This window comes from Chiloscyllium plagiosum, chromosome 15, assembly GCF_004010195.1.
Source record: "Chiloscyllium plagiosum isolate BGI_BamShark_2017 chromosome 15, ASM401019v2, whole genome shotgun sequence".
Lineage (NCBI taxonomy): Eukaryota > Metazoa > Chordata > Chondrichthyes > Orectolobiformes > Hemiscylliidae > Chiloscyllium > Chiloscyllium plagiosum.
This window is the reverse complement of record NC_057724.1, coordinates 14,224,105-14,234,034: the sequence shown is the minus strand read 5'-3', so window position 1 is coordinate 14,234,034 and position 9,930 is coordinate 14,224,105. Positions and strand designations below refer to the sequence as shown.

General features: G+C 41.3%; 1 protein-coding gene across 1 annotated transcript in view; it reads left to right on the top strand.

The window, feature by feature from the left end:
* The first annotated feature begins 332 nt into the window (after positions 1-332).
* lpar4 (lysophosphatidic acid receptor 4) overlaps positions 333-9,930 on the top strand; it is a 49,495-nt gene continuing 39,897 nt past the window's right edge. The window contains exon 1 of the mRNA XM_043704455.1: positions 333-769. The gene's annotated coding sequence lies outside the window, so the exon portion shown is untranslated. The remainder of the gene's footprint in view (positions 770-9,930) is intronic.

The following is a 9,930-nucleotide window of genomic DNA, read 5'->3' as shown; positions in this document are numbered from 1 at the left end:
GCCTCGGTTCTTGCTCTGCTGAGTACCTAAAAATATCCAGCCCGCTTTCACATCCAACACACTGCCCGTTCCTCCCCCTTTGTGTCTTCCTCTCATTTCGGACCGGAATCCCTCGAAAATGCAAGTCCCTCCAGAAATTAACGATTAAAGAAGCAGCAAAAACACGATTTTAAACTTTTTTTTTCTCGCTGCGATTCGAAGTTGCAAAAAAAAAATCAAAACCTGGTCGTCTTAACTGGGCGGTGGCTGAACAGAAATGGTGAGATTCCGTGTCCTCCCTCCCCTGAAATGTTACCCACCGATGACATCTGGTGTCGTGCAAACATGTTGCTAACGGGCTATCTCACGGGGGAGAGCTCCTGGACAGATATAAATGAAACCATCTGATGTGTGCCGTAGCCAATCGTGCTGTGGTAAAGTGGAAGTTATAGAGCGGGGCTGGGATTGAGTTACACACATGGGGAGGGGGGGATAAAAGTTGATGCTGCTGCCTGATGGTATACAGAGAGAGAGAGTGTGTGGCGTGCAGTGCAGTGGGGATCAGATCACACCAGAGGCTGTGCAGGTTGGGGAAGTTGCTTGCAAAATGTCCCTGGACAGCACTGTGTGGCCAAACCAAGCCGCAAGGTGTGGCATCACAGCCAGGAGGAAACAAAGGGTAGCCTGAAGCCGTCTGGCTGTTTGTTACTGACTGCAGTCAACGTGCACCGAGACTGAATTGCATGAAGACATCCCATGCAAGTGTCCGCACAAGGAACTCAAACCCGAGGTAAGATTTAAACCAATTCTCAGTCGTTCCGCGGTTTCTGCTTTGTCTTCTCCAAACTGACTCAAGCAAGGGTCCTCTTTTTTTAATTGTCGCTGCTGTCTTAATGGTGTGAGTGCTGCTTCCTCTGTTCCACATGTTTTACACTGACTGATGTATTCTCCCAACTATTCTCACACTGATGTGAGCTTTTGCACATAAACTGCCTTGCTTTGTCTTCTCCAAACTGACTCAAGCAAGGGTCCTCTTTTTTTAATTGTCGCTGCTGTCTTAATGGTGTGAGTGCTGCTTCCTCTGATCCACATGTTTTACACTGACTGATGTATTCTCCGAACTATTCTCACACTGATGTGAGCTTTTGCACATAAACTGCCTTACAGCTCCCCCGCCCACCCCCTCAGTTCAGCGAGGTCTCTCCACCTTTTGTACAAGACAGTGTTCTTGTTCCCCTGTTTGCAGTCCACAGTTCGGGATTTTATTCCCAGTTTAAGGGACGTGTGTGAGACCATACATTTTTATATCCTTTGTGTTAGAGCTCATCTGCTCCCACCCTCCCTGGACAGCAAGTCTGTCAGCTACTGAAAGGACAAAAGTCTGGGGTTGAATCCTGGGCATGGAAACCTTACCCAAACGCCTAGCTGATCTGCTGTGTATTTCGGATACTTTCAGCGTTTGAATCATATTTCCAGAATTTGTAGCGGTTTTTGTTTTATTTCGTCTGAGCAACACCTCTGTTTCTAAATAAAGTTTACAAAACTCAGTGTAATCCTGCAGTGTTGGGGAGAATCTCACAATAACAAATTCACACACTTAGGAGGAGATTAGGCGGAAATAAAATGGCATTGATCATGTCACAAACTTCCTGTTGTGTGAGATGTTGCACTCCCACCCGTCCACCCCCTCCCACAGCCCCTCAGAAAGACGTTATGGCACACTTTCAAAAAACAGCACAGGAGTTATTGTCTGTGACCAGGTCAATGTGTATCTCTCAATCAAAACCACAAGATCAGATCTGACTATCACTCTACTTCCCAGTCACAAATTGGCTGCTGTGTTTCTGACATTGCAACATTGCTTTGTTGATGTTGGCATTGCCGACAGACATCCACATATTAATTTTAGTTAAAAATCACACAACACCAGGTTACAGTCCAACAGGTTGATTTGGAAGCACAAGCTTTCAGGGCATTGCTCTGTCATCAGGCAGCTGTCTCACCTGATGAAGGAGCAGCGCTCTGAAAGCTAGTGCTTGCAAATAAAGCTGTTGGACTGTAACTTGGTGTTGTGTGATTTTTAAAAGGTTTGTCCACCCCAGTCCAACCCCGACGCCTCCATGTCATGTTCTTTTTAAGCACAGCGCCAGGGACATGGGTTTGATTCCACCCTCAGGTGACTTGCCAGTGTGAAGTTTGTGCATTCTTCCTGTGTCTGCGTGGGTTTCCACCCACAGTCCAAGTCTGTGCAGGTTAGATCGGTTGGCAGTGATAAATTCCCATAGCATCCAGGGATGTGCAGGCTAGGTGGATTAGCAATGGGAAATGTGGAGTTACTGGGTAGGGGGTGGGTTTGGGTGGGATGCCCTTCAGAGGGTCAGTGTGGACTTGACAGGGTTAATAGCCTGCTTCCACACCTTAGGGATTCTGTGATTTTAGTCCAGAGGATCACATTTCAAGAACTCGTTCCCTCATTTTATTCCCTCAACTTCACTTTTAACTCTTACTTCCCCCTACTGTTCTAACTATCTAGCAAAGGCAGCATCCAAACTAGTGACATACACATTATGGATGTAAATGGAATTTCAGTGTTGTCATTTGGGTCAGCGCTTCTTTGTAACCCAACTCTGACTGCTCACACTCTCTACAAGAAGTCACTGAAATGGAACAGCAAGCCTATCAGCATCGAAAAATTTAGATTAAATTCTGGGCATGGAATCCCTTCCCAAATCCTGACTGATATGCTGCATCATTTTTGGATCTTATTTCTAGACTTTGCAGTCTTTTATTAAAATATATAAGCAGTTCATTTTCTCTCTTTTTCTTCATTAGAGTTAACACTCTCAAGAAATCGTGGAGAGCAGGGATGAATTCCTTGCTTGGGTTTGATTGGGTTATTTCGAGTGGGCTGACGTTTATAATGTTCATTTTCTATTCCAGACTAATTATAAACCTAGAAATTTGCTGAGGAGCAGTCATTTGTGGCTTGAGAATTTAAACAGCAAGTTGCTGATACCAACTCCTGCAAGAAAACCAGGAAGGGAGATAGCTTTTGTCACACATGTAACAAATAACGTATAATTATTTTGCCTCAATAATGAATGACCTGCTAACAAAATCAATTGAAATTGAAGTCTGGATTTTTTGAGAAGGAAATTTCATTTGTAACCTTATATGTTGCAGAATGTGTTGTGTGCTTTCCACTTTAATTGAAGAGGAATTTCGCTTCATAAATATCCTCAAAAATGGGCAACCAAATAAAAATTGATACCCACACATTGAAACCTAGTTGTTAAATATGTGATTTTTGTGCTGACTAAAGCAGAGTTTATTTTAGCTGGTATAGTGTAAGCAAATTTACTCAAATTCATATCAAACAATCTCAAAATAAGTGGTTTGATTTTTGAGTTCTGAGCATGCTTACACACCAGTTCATAGAATCTATTTTATTTTTTAAAGTACTTAAATACCACTGGGAACTTTCATCTACACTGTTGGACTGGATTAATCACTGTGAATTCTCACCTAAAATTGTTTGCAGCAGTGGGAACCATTCAATAATAGATTTAATGAAATGCTTAGTTTCTTTCTATTAGAAACAGGCCATCAATAGAATAAACTGACTGTCTCAGCAGTAAATGATGAACAGTTCCAAGCATCCTGAACAGTATTCGTACACTGTGGGACTTTCATCTTTGTGGAGTAGCTCACCAGCAGCCACTGATTCACTAATTAGGGTCTGAGAGAAGTGTAAGACTCTAATGCCAGTTTTGTATTTATGCTGGACTTGTGTATCAGATGGCCCTTTTCATCGGATTGTTGGACTGGTGTGGGATGTCTCTAAAGTTAGCTGCAGGCCAAATAGAAATTACAGGGTGTTTGCATCTAAGAGGATCAGTGATGGCAAACTATTTTCAGGATTTTAATTTTTTGCTCTAAGTCTTATCATTAATGGGAATGTGCTCTCTTGTTTTCCCTTGACTGATTACTCTGACATATCATGTTTTTAGATTGGAAAAGAAAGGAAACAATTAGCTTAAAATACAAAATAGTCAGGCAAAGACTATCTGGCACAATATTGGATCGAGATGGATGGGTGGAGATGGTGTTTTCTGCTGCACGAGTTATTAATGCCTAAGCACAATCTGCAAAGTAGTAAAGAAGCTCTTGGGGTGTGTAGCTAGACCACTTTTAATCATTTGTTCATGGCATGTTGGAGTTCTTACTGGAGCAATAATTTGTTTCCCCATCCCAAATTGTCCATGTAAATGTGGTAATAAGCTGCTTTCTTGAACTGCTGCAATCCTGGGCATTTTTTTGTACTAGAAGGCTAAGAATTCCAGAATTCTAGCCCAGCAATAGTGGTAAAATGGTGATTTTTTTTTGTCCCCCCAGTTTGCTGATATGTTTCAGAAAGCCAGTGAGTGAAGGATGGAACTGGAACCAGTCTTTGCACACTTTTTTATGAACATTTATTTGAAGTGATACATATTTAAACCATACACCTGCTAACAAAACAACCATATTTTCAGTCTGTGTCCTATTTATAGGAGTAAAAGTGAATCCCCAATTAATGCTCAACATCCTGTATATAATTAAAACACAGTTAATGTGAAAGTGACAACAGAGAGGCATGCAACTTGAAGATTTATTTGCAGGTGGTGTTTTCTCTGTGCTCAATGCCCTAGTTCTCCTAGGCAGTAGAGGCTGTAAGTTTGAAAGATACTACTGAGGAGGCGTGGGTGAGTTGCTGCAGTACATCTTATAGATGGTACCAGAGGCAGCTATGACACATCAATGGTGAAGGAGGTGAATGCCATTGAGGACCATTACAGCTAATCGTATACCTCAACTTCATCTTACTGTCTACTTCCCACATCCCTTGATTTCCCGAGACCAAATATCTGTCTATCTCAGCTTTACATATATTCGACAATGGAACAGCCACAAGATTCAAAACACTCAAGTGAGAAACTTCTCCTATTCTCAGTACTAAATGGTTTTCCTCCTACCCTGAGACTATACCCCAGTGTTGTAGATTCCCCAGCCTAGATTCCGTGAGGAGACTGTGTAACTGAATAGTGTTTGGAGATATTAGAGGAATCAGTTTTTGACATGAGAAAATATTTGATGTGCGATGACACTGACCAGAAAGAACCTGGCGGCCTTTTCTGTTGCTGCATCTTCCTATTTGTGAAGTAATGTTATACCTTCCCCCACATCCAGTAAATATATATGCCAGATAGGCAATGCTATTTCAGACAGTAGGCACTGAGAAGTTGTTCTGCATGTCCATAATTGGTGCAATGCAACCTTCCAGTACTTCCTAGTACTGGCATCAAGATAGCTCCTAAAAGTAGATCACTGTGTATTGCCAATTGTCTCAAATCCAGAAACCTGTTCTGTGGTCACTGGCTGAAAATGAAACCCATTCACTTTAAACTACAGCCTCAGTCTTGTTTACACTTAGGATGTTTTTCTCTGAACATGGTTCTGCTTGGTTGTGCAGGAATGTGTGAACAGAAGTTACAAAGGTAGATTAGAGAACATTGGAGAAAGAGTATGCTTATATAGCATATTTCATGATCACAGGGAATACCAAAGCATGTTAGAGCCAATTAAATATTTATGAAGAGTGCTCCCTATTATAAGATGTGTTCTAGACTCCCACCAGAGGAAATAACTTCAATTTAATGTATTTGATGGGGATAGGATTTGATAATCAGCTTCAATTAGATCACCCTTCTTACTTCTACATTCAAGGGAATAGAAACCTGGTCTGGACAACACCTTTTAGCTCGGGTACTACTCTGATAAACTGTACTGCATCCCAGTCAGACCCAATATATTCTGCCTGGGATGTGGTGTTTTGTGTTTTTATGTTTTCATTTTTGCCCCATTGTATTGCATTGTTTTGATCCAATACCCAGCATTGGGGCAGCACGGTGGCTCAGTGATTAGCACTGCTGCCTCACAGCGCCAGGAACCCAGGTTCAATTCCAGCCTCACGCGACTATTTGTGAAGTTTGTACATTCTCCCCGTGTCTGCGTGGGTTTTCTTCGGGCGCTCCGGTTTCCTCCCACAATCCAAAGATGAGCAGGTTAGGTGAACTGGCCATGCTAAATTCCCTGGAGTGTTCAGGGGTGTGGTTTAGGTGCATTAGTCAGGAGTAAATGTAGAGTAATATGTAGGGGAATGGGTCTGGGTGGGATACTGTTTGGAGACAGTGTGGACTTGTTGGGTTGAATGGCCTGTATCTGCAGTGCAGGGATTCTATGATTTCATTAAGCTCTTATATACATTTCTACCTGCCTACTGACTTTTATTGATTTCTGTACTTAGACCCCAAGATATCTCAGCTGGTCCAAAGTTCTCAGCATTTTGGAATTTGGAAAAAATTCTGATCCATTTTCTTGAGGCCAGAGTGAATGACTTATCATCTTGTCACCTCTCTAAATTCAAACATATAATTCACAAGAACAAACTAAAAGCTTCAGGGCAGTACTGACGGAATACTACACTGCCAGAGTCTTTCAGATAAGAAACCAAGGCTCCAAATGCCCCCTCAAAAATGATCCCACTATTTGAGGGGAGCAAAGGCCTTTTGACTAATTGTCTTGGCCAGCACTTTTCCTTCATGCCGTAACACGAAAAATGATTATCTGTCATATTTTCCTGTAATTTAGTGGCGACACAGTATTTGATTCAAATCCCTTCAGCATGGAAAGAGGTCATTCAGCCCATTGAGTCTGCACAGACCCTCCAAAGAGCATCCCACCCAGACCCAGCCCCCCCCCCCCCCCCCACCCTACCCCAATAACTCTAGCGTTTATAATGGCTAATCCACCGAATCTGAACATCTTTGGTCTGTGGGAGGAAATCAGAGCATCTGGTAGAAACTGACACGGGCATAGGGAAAGCATGCTCCATACAGATAGCCATCCAAGGCTAGAGTTGAACCCTGTGAGGTAGCAATGCTAACCACTGAGTCACATGTCACCACAAATGAAAGGACTTGCATTTATACAAGACCAAACCAGTGCTGTAATTTTGTCCAGATTAATGCTAAATTTAATTGAACAGTTGACAAAAAGATTATTGCTTCTCAGGGAAGGTAAAAAATTTGCAGATGTAAAAATCTCAAGGTGTTCTAAATCTATGCACAGCTAACAAAATTACAATGGTTATTACAGTTCAAAAAGTAATGTTGGGATATACAACAGCCAATCTGCATTACAAAGTCTTAAAAACAAGATAGATGATTGGATAAACTGTTTAAGGGTATTGAGCAAGGGCTAAATGTGGGCTAAAAATGTGTTGCTGGAAAAGCGCAGCAGGTCAGGCAGCATCCAAGGAACAGGAGAATCGACGTTTCGGGCATAAGCCCTTCTTCAGGAAGGGCTAAATGTGGGCTAGGTCATTTGGAAAAAATTCCATCCCCTTAGTCAAATCTCCAAGATTTTTAACATTATGAGAGCAGACACGGCTGCTATTGTGCATTTCACCTGAAAGGTAGCTGTGAATTATTATGGAATGTCTTGAAGCTGTCAAAGTTGGGATATAAAGACATGTTCTGTTATTTTTTCCTTTTTGGAAGAAGAAAATAAAATATTTTATTCCAAGAATTTTAGCTTGCTATCAGGATTTGTTTTTTAAATGCTCCTTTGATTGGAGGAATAAAAACCAGCAGAGTTATTTGCACTTGAGAGGCTAATAGTCCTCTGTTTATTTCACTGTGAGGTGTGTTATGCTCAGGAAAATCTATGAGATGAGTAAAAGTTTCTTTGTCCCTTTAGGCAAAAAAGTGTGTACCCTACAGTACAGACAATATATTAAAAAATGTATATATGTGTACATTGCTCTTTGTATTCCTTATTCTAACAGCAGACACAGATCAAGGCATCCAAAATCTGAGGTAGTTTTATCATTTCCGAGAATGATTTTTATTTGTGATTGGTGGTGATTTGTTAACAGGAGTTTAATCTTGACAGTTTAGCAGTGAATAAAACAAAGGACTGCAGATGCTGTTGATCTGAAATAAAAACGGAAATTGCTGGAGAAATTCAACAGGTCTGGCAGCATCTGTGGGGAGACAATAGAGTTAATGTTTCAAGTCCATTGACTCTTCATCCAAACTGATCAGTTACGGTCTGCCAGGAAGTGAAAAAAAAATTAATATAATTGAAGTTCTACACTTTAGACTAAGAATAGTACTTGCTTTGTGCTTTGATAATTTACAAATATACCGTGCAAGTAAATGCCTGACTGTTGTCGTTGGGCTGTAATTGCAGAATTTCCTGTTCAAGTGCAAACTGAATTTGGCATAGAAACTGTGTAGTGTTTCGATGATCAGAATAACATTGAGAGTTTGTGAAAAGCTTTTCACTCCCAGCGCCCACAAATTGACAACAATTAACAATGTGCCTTTTTTTTGTTTTACATGTTCCATTACTGGAAATGCTCACCCCTGATTGACATGTTCTATGGTGCTTCCTGCTTTCTAAGCTAATATAGACAATTGAGCGCATCAAATGACAGAGGTGACTGTAGGTGGAAAGAAGGCAAACCTTCAAATAAGTATTCTTTTAATGTGTAAGTGTTAAGACACAAAGCAGCAAAGAGGAATCTTGCAATGATTTGTGTTGCCTTGGAAGCAGGAGATTAGGGGGTGGCTTAATCAATACTTAAAATGATTTGACATACTAGATATGGCAAGAAAATGCAATTGGAAGAAATTCAGAATTCTCCCTTCTAGAATATTGGGGCTATAGAGCTAGTGATGTGCTTGGAGATGGGTATAGTATTGTCCTTGCCCAGTAAAGTAGTTGACGCTGCTTCAGTAAACATTTTTAAAGCCAAGATAGATATTGTTTGAACAATAAAGGAATTAAGGGTTACTGTGAGAGGGCACATACGTGAAGCTGAATCCATAAAAAGCTCAGCCGTGAACTTATTAAATTGCGGAGCAGGCTTGAAGGGCCAGATGTGGTCTACTCCTGCTCCTAGTTCTTGTGTTTTTATGTCCTCATATTCTGTGTCTTCCTGCTTGCATTGAAATAGGTTTGGGATAGGGAGGTCTGTGGTGAACCTTCTCACCCATTGATGTCCTTACATGACCAATTAAGGGTAATGAGGGACTGAGTCAAGAGTGTGGTGTTGGAAAAGCACAGCAGGTCAGACAGCATCCAAGGAGCAGGAGAATCAAGATTTCGGGCCTTCATCACAATTCCTGATGAAGGGCTTATACCCGAAACGTCAATTCTTCTGCTCCTCGGATGCTGCCTAACCTGCTGTGATTTTCCAGCACCATACTCTTGACTCTGGATTCCAACATCTGCAGTCTTCACTTTCTCCTAATGAGGGACTGACAGAGTGAGCTGTTTTGAAATCAAAACACCCAGAAGAATGGTTTATGAGTTCTGCTGAAATTTAAGAACAGTATCTGACTGAAACTTTGAGTGGACTCTCCCAGCCACTGAATGATGAGGGTAATCCAACCAAATGTTGAATGGTGAGACAAGACTTTTGTTGGTGGGTGGTGAAAGCCAATTGTGACAATGCTGTGGCTTTAAGAGGATATTTCGGCCTGGTTTAATTTTGAAGAGAGTTTGTAAGGCAGAGGTGATGAGCAGTCTATCAAAACCACTAGAGTAAACAGTTTGTGAGGCTTTGGGGATTTTTATAAAGTTGGAACAATGGAAGCAATCTGGATGAGTGTGGCCAGCTCTCACAGACCAGGATTTCTAGTTTCTTTTAGTTCGTGGGTTTCACTTTAAGCAGTGACTGTTGTGGGCTGAAGAAGTAAAAGGTATTTTCCTCTCTCTCAATTACAGCCAAAAGCTCGGGGTTTAGCTTCCAAGGCTGCTGGATTGCATGTGAAATAAAATCTGTTTTTCTGAATTTGCCTTTTTGCCAAAGGCTGTGTTTAAAGGATGCTACTATATTGGAAC